Source organism: Megalobrama amblycephala, linkage group LG12 (assembly GCF_018812025.1).
Source record: "Megalobrama amblycephala isolate DHTTF-2021 linkage group LG12, ASM1881202v1, whole genome shotgun sequence".
In the NCBI taxonomy this organism is placed as follows: domain Eukaryota; kingdom Metazoa; phylum Chordata; class Actinopteri; order Cypriniformes; family Xenocyprididae; genus Megalobrama; species Megalobrama amblycephala.
Genome location: NC_063055.1, coordinates 4,139,865 through 4,152,401, shown reverse-complemented (window position 1 = coordinate 4,152,401; position 12,537 = coordinate 4,139,865). Strand labels below are relative to the sequence as shown.

The following is a 12,537-nucleotide window of genomic DNA, read 5'->3' as shown; positions in this document are numbered from 1 at the left end:
ATATTTTAAAGTATAATATAAAACCATTATTTTATATTGTAATAAAATTTTTCTGTATGTTTCATATACCATGATGAGCTTGAGACATCACAGAAGTTTTTTTTCACAGCCTACCTGACTGAAATGCCTCATTAATATGCAAGTCTTTTCAGGTCATTACTATTCAATTCTTTTGTCTTCACAGGTGAGAATGAGCCATTATTCATGGATTCCGCCTCCTCGCATACCGTGTTTCTTGGCAAAAAGTGTCTTACAAAAACTAAATCAGTATATTGTTATAAATGAAAGAGTAGTCAGCATAATTTTTACATAATTTTGAAGCAAAAACTCTGTCTACAACCTTCAATACCCAAAAGTCTTGTGAACACAGATTTAATATACTTTTATTGCCTTATATCAGTGACTTAAGTTTTTTGTTTTTTCAGTAACCATGCATAAAGTTATTCCTTCAAAAACACAAACTTACACACAGTCCTCACATATTATGGTAGCCAGTTTGTGCTGAATACAGTGTAGACACTTTTCATTAATATGTTTATGAACAATGAAAAAAGCACAAATGTCAGGGCATGTCAAAACTTCTCCAGGCCCCAAATCAGCCTCAGACTCCAGAGGGCTAAATATACAATGTTTCTATTTTGTTAAAAAATGTAATGGCCCCTTTAAGAAATCTTCTCTCTCGCTCTCTCTTCTCGCGATACTGTTTGCGCGATTTGGATGCGTGCGCGCGACCAGAGAAGCCATTCTCACTGTACATGAGAGCTCCATGTGGTAGTGCATGCATTTCGTCTAATCTAATGTAGTTTCATCATCTTTTCGGGTAAATATTACTCCAATATGTTTAATATGTACAAATATGCGTTGAAATGGAGTTCGAAAGAGTATTTGATGTTTATATTTCAGTCAATGCTTTTGGATCGCGTGTCTGACGAGTGAACCTCGTGGCAAATAGTAAAGGATTATTGGGTATGTAAATTTCACAATTTGATAAGTATTTCAAAGCAATGTTTATTTGATTATGCATGTATATATATAATATATATATCTGTTATAGATGTGTTAAGAGCTATTTTATGATTGATTCTGATTTATTTTTCTTATGGTTCATGGTTAATATGTGAAACAAAGGGAATGTGGCTTTACTAATGTGCTCTTATTTTTCTTCTGTACCTCAGCCACTGCCGTATTCCAGTCTATATTACCATTTAAGTTTTTTTCAAGTAATTTGGTTATTTCCGGTGGACTCTGGTGTGTTTTTTTTGTTAGTCTTTCACCTTGCATCTTACTGTATCTCAGTGGTTGCATGTCCTCCTCTGAACTACATCTAGTCGATTTGATGTGACACTTATTATTGTCGTAAACTTATCTTTGCAACAATTGATCGTCATTTCTCAGAATTTGATTGCTTAAATTGTGGATAAGAGTTTTTCCTTTTTGTATGATAATAAGTGAAATCTTTAATTATTCAAAATCTCCTTTTGTAAGCTTGCCTATTCAAGTCTTGCTCCCATCGACCGCTGTCATTATTTGAACAGCAGTCAGATTAAACAAACCCCAAAGTTTTGAAAAGCATAATTTTGCTTCCGGTGTGTGTCTCTTTTCTTCCACCCGGTTACATATAACTAGCCCTTAAAGGTCCTTTATGGAACCATCGATGCCAATAAAGAACCTTTATTATAACCTTTATGAGTGTAGGAGTTTGGTGATCAAGGAACATGTCCTACTTGGCTCAATGACAGTAAGCATTGTGCATTTGGCTAAGGGCATGATGACTTTATTTCTACATGTGCCCCATATTCCTCACTTTTTTATGTTCCATAATTGGAAGTATGAAACTCTGCTCTGCTCCAGCATAAGCAATCTCCATACTGAGAGAGAGAGAGAGAGCTGGAAAGTGTCTCTTGGGAGAAGGCGACAACCAGCTGTGCGCTACATAATGGCGGAGAGCAGTTTCCGACTCCCACAATTAACACTGTTTAATTAAGGTGGGCCGCTCCTGCAGTCTGAGGAGGGTGCCATTAGTAGGGTGGAGAGGAGAGGACTCAGGAGAGACAGAGCTGAGAGCAGAAACCATCTGCTGTGTTGGTTTAGCTGGAGCTTGTAGAAGGTTTTCAATGCAGGTTTTTACTTCTGGTACTGTATAAAACAATAGAGCAGGACTAGAAACACTTTTGAAGTATTTTCACAACTTTTCACCAAAGTGAGAGCCGTTTTCTTGGCCGTTCACGTGGCTTTATCATTAGTGAGAAACTGTTATGTGACAAGTGTGTTTTTTTTATCTCGCTAATTTGTCTCCTGATGGAATATGAGGTAATTGGAACGCGCAAGGGAATATTTGTAGGAACTAATGACAGACTTCAAGCATGTGTGTGCTGGGTAAACAGGAGTATGCTAAACATTTAATAGCTTAGAGATTGTCTAAGAGTTGAAGACTTAGAAAAGGTGTTACAGTAAATGGATAATTGGCTGGAAACACAAAGGCTGTGGATCTTGCAGAGTCAGACGTTTGACTATCTCCATAAATTCTGGTTCATGCGGCAGTGTATTCTGGCCAAAATACACCCGGTTAGATAGAGAGGAAAAGGCTTTAGTGACATGGAAAGTGGCCAATCACAATCTTTACAATCTGTTCTCATAATTTCTGACCAGTGCGTTGCATTGAAAAATGACCAATGAAGATTTTACCATGATTTTTCCGGTCATTAGTGCTGCCAGGACTAAAATTATTTGAAAGAGACTGAAAAAAAAAAAAAAAAAGAACAATGTGCAATATATTTGTTACAGTATTCATTAATCTGAAAATGTGATTGTCACGCGCATTTCGTCAGTAAAGCCGGTTCCCTGATTACCGCTAAATCGCCATCACCTGCTTTCAAATGGAGCGCCATTTAATAGACAGAGCCGTAGATCACTGACAAGCTACGCAATATCGCGCTCATTATCGAAGGCGATTCATCTGCGATAATGATAATTGAACCGACTTTACTGACGAAATGCGCGTGACAATCTCATGTGATACATCGCCCAGCCCTAATCTTTAATAATGCTAGCTAATAAAAATATTTTCATTGTTAGAACATGTTAGGTCAGGTCCATTAAATCATATTAACAGGTACAACTTTTGATTTTAGTAATGTATTAGTAAATATTGAAATTAACATTAACTAAGATTAATAGATGCTTTATAATTATTTTTCATCGTTAGTCCACAGTAACTAGTTAAAGGGTTAGTTCACCCAAAAATGAAAATTATGTCATGATTTACTCACCCTCATGCCGTTCCACACCCGTAAAACCTTTGATAATCTTCGGAACACAAATTAAGATATTTTAGTTGAAATCCGATGGCTCAGTGAGGCCTCCATAGGGAGCAATGGACACTTCCTCTCTCAAGATCCATTAATGTACTAAAAACATATTTAAATCAGTTCATGTGAGTACAGTGATTCAATATTAATATTATAAAGCAACGAGAATATTTTTGATGCGCCAAAAAACAAACAAAATAACAGCTTATTTAGTGATGGCCGATTTCAAAACAATGCTTCAGGAAGCATCGGAGCACAGATGAATCAGTGTGTCGAATCTGCTGTTTGGAGCGCCAAAGTCACGTGATTTCAGCCGTTGCCAGTTTGACACGCGATCTGAATCATGATTCGACACACTGATTCATTATGCTCTGATGCTTCCTGAAGCAGTGTTTTGAAATTGGCCATCACTAATAAGTCGTTATTTTGTTTTTTTGGTGCTTTATAATATTAATATTGAGCCACTGTACTCACATGAACCGATTTAAATATATTTTTAGTACCTTTATCTTGAGAGAGGAAGTGTCCATTGCTCCCTATGGAGGCCTCACGGAGCCATCGGATTTCAACTAAAACATCTTAATTTGTGTTCTGAAGATGAACTTCAGATGGTCTTACAGGTGTGGAACGGCATGAGGGTGAGTAATTAATGACAGAATTTTCATTTTTGGGTGAACTAACCCTTTAACTCAAATGGAACCTTATTGTAATTTCTAGCTGAGAAAATAATACTTCAGAACTGAGCATAATGAAAAAAAAAAAAAAAAAAAAAAAATCCTTGATATTTCAAAAACTAGTGACCTTTTAGGAAGTCACAATAAAATGTGAAAATGGATATAACCACAAGAGTGGGGTTGTTATTCTTTGACAATCTTCCCTTGTGCTGTAGCTCTCATATTTCACATATTTATATTCAAATTTGTCTCGTCACATGATCTAAAAACCAGCCATTCAGAGCCAATCTGGTCTAATGCATTTTGAAAACCAAATTCGATTTTAATGAGGGAAATATTTTCAGAGAATAACAACTTACCTTTCTGTTTTTTTCTTCTTCTTCTTTTGAGCTATAGTAAACTATGGCCTATGCTTTTATTGTGTTTAAAGAGAAGTCTGGGAATTGTTCTAAATATCATGTTTCAGAGAAGGAAAGAAAAGGTTGAGTTTAAAAAAAAAAAAAAAAAAAAAAAAAAAAAACCTTTAAAGGAACAGTTCCTCCAAAAATGACCCATGAATTGTATCATCTACTCACCCTCATGCCATTTCAACCCCCTTTGACTAACTTTCTTCTGCAGAAAATAAAGATATTTTAGAGAGCATTGGGGTCGAAACAACACTGGACCCCACTGACTTCCATTGTATGTAGAGAGAGAGAGAGAGAGAGAGAAAGAGAGATGACAAATATTTCAAAATATCTTCTTTTGCGTAAGTCATGCAGGTAGGAAATGTACAGTGTATGTACATGTATGCACTAGACAGCTACCCTAAAAAATCTTTCCAACAAAAGCTAGAAAGCTCAGATCATTTCAGTACTTTTCAGTGCTTTTTTCCCCCCAGCTGAAACCGGTTCCCTCCTACACTTTACTTTGCAGCGAACACAATGTATTTTTTATGACACTCACTGTTCTACTCAGTCTTCTTCGGGTCACTTCAGGTGATTGTTTTAAGTAAGAACAGCAGGCTGTCATCCCAGGAAGGACAACCAGGACACAGGCAGGTTATTACCGTGAGCTGCCAGGTTAAAGGAGGAGTGTCATGTAAATGTTTGAGAATGATGATAAAAATGAGCCTATTCATCAAAATCTGACATACCTTTCCCCTTATTATCAAGCCCCGCTCGGCCCATGCCAATCACTCGCTGAAGGCAATAGAAATGTCTTTTGTCCTAATCAGGCTCATTTCAGATACAAACCAGAGGCGGTGGGTATTAACATTCATTTTCCCTCCGGCGTCCCAATTTCAGAACATAAATGTGTTAGATGTCTTGATTGAGCCAGACAATGAATTTTCATCTGGTGCTGGTTGACATGTAATTCTGTTTTTTTTTTTTTTTTAATCTTCCCTAGTTCAAGACATTATCTTGACCAATATGGATTGATGTGACCGAGAGACTGTCACGGGGCATTTCAAGGTCAACATGTTCATTTTCTCCACATCAGACAGGTTGATCTGAACTGAATAATATGCAGCATGTATGAGCCGGGCACCTGAAGATATTGGCCCAAGAAAATGTAGCCTTAAGAAGTTAAATCAGTGCGTTTGAATGGTTAGTTTCAATGAAAATTATTTCACAGGTTAAATTGAATTATCACTTAGTAGTGTTCACATTTAAACTTCTGTGACATTATTGGCACCAATCTATAGAAACGACAATCTATAGTCTAAAGTCACAGACAGAAGACAGGAAAAAGTGGATCAGACTCAAACGTTGTTCATAGGGGTTGCTTGATCATAATATATACATACATTTATATAATATATATAAAAAGATTCTAACATTTTCATCATATTTTTTTAGCCCTCTTAAGTGTTCATAAGGAAATATCAAGAAACATCTTATCTAGAAAGACATGTTTAGGGTATGATATCTTAAGAATTATGATTGCTGGCCTCATAGGAGTTGTTCCCTTCAAGTACAACTGATTCAGCATATCCTCAGAGTACAAAGATTTGCATAACTGCCTACTAAAGTTGGTGAAAAGTATTTTAAAAAAACTTGTTAATACGTGTGGTATTGGGGCCTTCCTTAAAAAAAAAGAAAAGAAAAAAAAAAAAAGACCAAAGTTAGGCTACTAATAATTGTGTTTTTACCCTTAAACATAAACTTTGCTTCATATACAGGTACATATGTGGATATGAAAATCTTCGAATCTGCAACAAACCTTAATTATTTTCACGTCCAGTGCCCACGTTGTTAGCAAATATAGCAAATGCACTCGCGGCCATCTATTCGCCCATGGGTGTGCTGGTCTGAAAACGAGGTGTGTTCAGGTGCATTGTTGGCGTGTTGCTATTTTGAGGTAACTGAAAACAACTGCACCATTGATCAACTGAAACCTGGTCTAAAGTCAATGGCGCAGTATTTATTTTTTTATTTAAAGAGCGTGTTAGTAATATGCACCTATAGGTTGGTGCACAACACACGTACACTCTGCTTGTTACACACACAGGGACGTGCAGCAGCACACAAACATTTTTAAATATTAAAAATAAAAGGATTCCTCACTGGAGAAGCGTTCAGTCTTTCCGCTTGCAAATTCCGCCATGTAAATGGCAATCTGCCGTGGTGCAGGCGCAACTGGCTTTTAAAGGTAATGGGAGATGAGACTCTGATTGGTTTATTGCACGTTACACCCAAAACACACCCATGACTCATTAAGAGAATAGGGACAGCCCTTTTGGGACTTCAGAAATCCAGATTACCATCTACCACTTTATATGCTCAAGCTTTATATGGATTCTGATTGGCTGTCAGCTGGATAAAGTTGCTTTGAAAGTGATTCCAACTATACCAATCCTCTGTGTCATTAACGTTACAGCTGTGGTTTGGACTTCACTATTCTTATTGCATTATGCTGATTATTAAACCTTTATAACCCAATAAAGGTTTAATAATCATTATAATGCAATGAGAATAGTGACGTATTTATTGTAATAGTCCACTTTAAACATTCTACTAGTAACTTTGCAACATGTCAACTACACTCTAAAAATGCTGGGTTAAAAGCAACCCAAGTTGGGTTAAAAATGGACAAACCCAATGATTGGGCTATTTTAACCCAGCTGCTTTGTTAAATGTTTGACCAACCTGCTGGATAGTTTTATTTAACTCAACAATTGTTTAAAAAATACTATATGACTGGCTTAAAATAAACCCAAAATAGTTTGGAAATTTAAAATCAGACACATAATTACTAGAGGCAACAATAATAATCAAAAGGTGAACATTTATTAATAAACTATTTAATAAATTATTATTCATTAAACTTATTAATAAATGTTCATTTCCAACATATTTTGGGTTCATTTTAAGCAAGCAATAAAGTAATTTTTAAACAATAGTTGAGTTAAATAAAACTACCCAGCAGGTTGGGCAAACATTTAACCCATTTGCTGGGTTAAAACAACCCAATCACTGGGTTTGTCCATTTTCAACCCAACTTGGGTTGTTTTTAACCCAGCATTTTTTTTAGAGTGTAATTCTCATTAATTTGCAACTACATGTCAACTAACTAAGTATTAGTAGACTGTTAGGGTTAGTAGAATAAGTTGATATATACTTGCAAAGTTACTTCTAGTCAGTAGAATGTCTTTTGGAGGAGCATCAAAATAAAGTGTTAGCAAGATATTAAGTTACTTATAGTTAATAGAATGTCTAAAGTGGACTATCATGTTCTCCTTTATAGTTTTGATAATCTTTATGTTGCTATAATTATTGTCCTTGGTGTAAACGATTCTTTACTCCTAAAGTCTGCTTTGCAAATTGGTTAGTATAGAACACTAAAAGAAAACTGTTCAAAAATAACCGTTTGTGACACATGCGTCACAAAAGATCCATGTAATTGAGGTCTGAACTTGACATAACACACACTCTGAACTTGCATGTCAACACCTCCACACATCTTCACTCATCACTGCTAGTGATTTCCTTCAGCACCCTGTCATCCTTGTTTCTCAAGCTCTGTAGGACACTTCTCAGGGAGCTGTATAGGGGCATTTGTCTTATTCATGAGAAGGACCCCACATTACAACACTCTATTCAGTCTCAACAGCCTCCGTGGTCCTCGTTTCCGACCTACAGAAACTGCTGACCCATCCAGAAATTTGGTAACAGATGCTTCTCTGCGTTCCCCTCTCCAGTGTACCTGCTGCCTGAGTCTGTTTCTTCTACCCCATCGCCCTGGTTCCTCTCTGATTTCCCAGGCCTTGGGTCTGGACATCTGCTAACCAATTCCCATGCCCCATAATACATCTGTGTATCTCACACATTAGTCCTTGGTTAAAGTACAGTACCCTTCAGCTGCACTAAAGTTCTGGCCACACACTGGTCAGTATAGTTAACTCCAACTGGTAGACACCACACTTGGTTCAATCAAAATAACTAAATGGTTCCAAAAGGAGGTATTCACAGCGATGCCTTAGAATAACCATTTTTGTTTCCCTAAAGAACATTTCAGTAAACAGTTCTTAAAAGAAACATTTTAATAATCTGAAGAACCTTTCTTCACTTCATAGAACGTTTTGTGCAACGTAAAGATTTTATAGATGTTAAAGGCCCACTGTAGTGTCCTGGAACATGCAGCATTATTCAATGTGTTGACGTAAAACTGCCAACTGAAACAGGAAGACAGGGCGGGATATATTGAACAGTCCCGCCCCTTTTTAAAATAGCCAATAGCATTTTGTTTATATCACAGCTCGGCCAGAGCCGCAGAACTCGGTAAAGCTTTGGTTTCCTTCTAATCTCTAACCATTTCTCCTCATAATCTCCTGTATATCGCTTTAAAATACAGAATTCTGTGCAGAATTCAAATGGGTCCAATACGTTTTGTGGTCTGCGCCGACTCGCACATATGATCCGCTCTGTGCTCTCGTGTCTCTGAACCAGAGCAAACTGTGCATTCACGTGACAAACGGACTTCATTCGCATCAATGGAAAGCATATTTACACTGAATCGTTCCCTATCCCCTATATAGTGCACTATGTTCCATTCACTAGGTAGAAACAAATAAATGTGTGAACAAGTGACCAATTTCAGCCGCAGCTTCAGCGTCTGTTTATAGTGAAGGAGGAGGCGGGACTTCAGATTCTAGAGAGCATTTGATTGGACAGAAGATTTAATGAGAAGCTGAAGTGCGTGGTGAATGATATGACCTTATGATACTTTATTCTTACAGCTTTACTTAAATATTAGTCTGGCTAGATTCTATACAGAAAAGAATATGGCGATTTTCACAAAGGTCTACAGAAAAACAGCAATTGTCTGAATTAAAATGTACTCGACTCTTTGACAGTAGGTGGCGCTGGAACAGCAGAAATAAAGCCATTTCCTTGGTAACCTCTGTACACAAAACAACACAGTCTAATAGCTTGAAAGATTTTTTACTTCCCTTATGAAAATTAACTATGGTTTACTACAAATAAAACAAAAAACATGGTTATTGTAGTTAACCATGGTAACCACAAATTAACCATGGTTTTGCTACACTATAGTTTATGGTATTTGTAGTAAAACTATTGTTATACAAATAGTATCAATCTGACAAAAAAAAATCATAGTTACCACACTTTTACTATAATAAAACCACGGTTAATTTTCATAAGTGTTCATGACAGTTTACAATGCAAGCTAGTTGCAATGTGTTATTTAGCTAACTTTTTATACATGCAAATAAAACTAGCAAATAATACAAATTTACAAAACAATTCCATATGTTTTATACAACTTAGTGTAACATTTAACAGTTAGAAAACTGCATGCATGTGACGTCACATTGAGGCGGGGCAATTTGCATCCTTCTAAGTCCATTTCATGCCTTTTTGTCCGAGTCTGTTTCGTCTGATGCCTTTTTATCTGAGTCTGTTTTGTCCAATGCCTAATTGTACGAGACCTGACACCTGACATAATTTTTCCTGAGACCTGAAGCCTTTCAGTCTGAGGCGCCATGCCGTTTTGTCCAATGACTGAATCCTTTAAGTCTGAGGCATGACAGCGTTTCGCTGTATGACTGAGGTGTGAGGATGTCCTAAAATGTACACCATATGTGGGTCGCTCTTCAGGTTTTATCATGAAATTTGCCCAATACATCGCAATAAGCTTTGTGCTTTGTTACTTTTGATATGAAACAAAGTCTCAGCTTTCAAATTCTGCCTATTTTATCACAAAATTCAAACAATATATGCTTTTGTTGCTCTGTAGTGCCTCAGTTCAAGCAGAGCGAAAGTGAGCTCGAAAACCTATCCTTATTAGCTACTACGTTAAAGAGCGAAATAAACATGAATGAACATCAGAAAATATGTTGAAAGATAAAGTACAACTTACCGAAATCCATATGTCTCTCATGTAATCGCTCAAACAGAATTTCAACCGCAGAAAGACGCCAATAAAACAGCATGTAAACAATATTGCGTAACTCAGAAAAGCCATTTGATGCAATTTATTCCTGTGATCAAAGCTGAATTTTCAGCATCATTACTCCAGTCTTCTGTGTCACATGATCCTTCAGAAATCATTCTAATTGCTGATTTGCTGCTCAAGAAACATTTCTGATTATTATCAATGTTGAAAACAGTTGTGCTACTTAACATATTTGTGGAAACCATGATGCATTTTTTTTTATCCAGGATTTTTTCAGAAGAAACACTTATGATAGCTGCTCTCACAGGAGTTGGTACATACATAGACAAACTTGTCCCCTTCCAGTCTAAATGATTCAGAGTTTCCTCAGAGAGACAATTACTGAATAAAGGTATCCGTTTCTTTAAAAAAAAAAAAAAAAAAACGTACTGACCGAGAACTAGTATATGACTAAATGACTGTAATAAGATATACACAGCATTGATCTTTTTTTAGTGTTTGCCCTTTATAGTTCTCTCACAACAATTTTCTCTTATTCTCCTTTGTCCTTTCTTACCATCTCTCCATCTTTATCCTTGAGGAATGAAAATTTAATGGTCTCAGCTGTTGCCAGCTCACACCCCAGCTGTCGCCCCGGTGCAACAAGCCATCCTTAATCATTAAACAGCCACTGCTTCCATTTTGTCTCCTTTTGCATGTCTTTGATGTGAGTGAAGGTTCAGTTTATGTGCCAGCACACATCTGCGGTTGGATCTGCTTGCACCTTTAAATACAGGGCCAGGAGTCTGATGGCGGCGTGCCGGCGATTTACTTTCTTCTCGCTATTTTTTCATTAGGAAGAACCTGGTCCCACAGCAGGATTCTGGCAGACGGCTAAATGGATCAAATTTAAAATGTTGGAAGAGCATAACAGCTTACTGTTTTATAAATGTTAACAAAGATAAGCGTAATATTAAAAGCCAAGTTCTGAAATCTAATATATTGGCCTGTTTTTCTTCTCCTATTACAAAAATATTTTGGGATGTCTCTTAAAATAATTTACCCTGGTAACCACATTTTATGCTAAAATACCATACATTACCACAGTTTTTACTACAATAAAAATCTATTGTCCTCAAAACAAATATTAAAAACTTTATTCAATTGATCCTGAACTGTAAAATAAATAAATAAATAAATAATAAAAGATTATTAGAGTCTTTCTACTTCAAAGTTTCACATTTAATTCAATGTGTTACTTGCAGTTTCTTTGTAATTATTTGTGAAATTTACTAGTCATTTCTTAGTGAATTGTTTTAAAGTAAATCCTATTCCCTTTTTTTGTTGTACATGGGTAAATTGGAGTGCATTAGGAGTCAATAAATGATTTTATAAACAATATATAAATGTAAGATATATAAACTATTATAGCACAGAAACAATGCTTACCATACAGTAGCATATATATATATATATTTTTTTTTTTTTTTTTTTTTTTTTTTTATCTTAGTCATGTTATTTACAGAGTAGATCATAAATATGACAGGAAAACTTTAAATAGAACATTAGAAAAATAATACCATAGCATTATGTTTGTCATCTTTAATTTTTTATCTAGAGTGCTCTTCCAGAAATTTCAGTCTGATCTATTTGCCCCTTCGGCAAGAACTGTTTTTTTTTTCCAGATAAAAACAAACAAAAAAGTTAGCATATGATATTTTAGGCTGTGTGTATTCATTTCTTGTTTAATGCTTTGTTGTATATATTTAGCTGTGATGTCCCACAGATAATGCTTAAATAAACCTATTCTTTTTTGTGCGACACTGACGCATCTCCTCATTTAATCAGACCTCTTTTTGTTTAAGTTTTAAAGCACGTCTACCTCATGGGGTTACAGCTCCGTCTACTCAGCAGGCAATTGTGAAGAATCTGTTTTACATGTTATGCACCCTGCTCTCCAATAGAAGGACTCGGTTGAAGATAAAACCACAAGCTATGGTAAATGGGCCAAGGATAAAGACAAAGATAAACTCCTATTTGATGACGAAAGCTCCAGATTCCTGCAGATTATCCTCATCTTCAGCAGGTGGGCTATTTTTGACTCGGCCCATACTGTTCAGGCTATAAAACACTTCTGGGGGAAAAAAAGAGCACACAGTGAGGCACAAAGTGAG

The 12,537-nt window shown here is 36.2% G+C and overlaps 1 long non-coding RNA gene across 4 annotated transcripts; it reads left to right on the top strand.

The window, feature by feature from the left end:
- The first annotated feature begins 649 nt into the window (after positions 1-649).
- On the top strand, positions 650-11,804 carry LOC125280660. Of its 4 annotated transcripts, XR_007187685.1 has the most exons (4): positions 650-820; positions 904-966; positions 5,372-5,436; positions 11,221-11,804. It is a non-coding gene; the product is annotated as an uncharacterized LOC125280660 (long non-coding RNA). The 4 variants fall into 4 exon arrangements; XR_007187683.1 differs by lacking the exon at positions 5,372-5,436; XR_007187684.1 differs by lacking the exon at positions 11,221-11,804 and having other exon boundaries at positions 5,372-7,113.
- Positions 11,805-12,537: the final 733 nt, after the last annotated feature.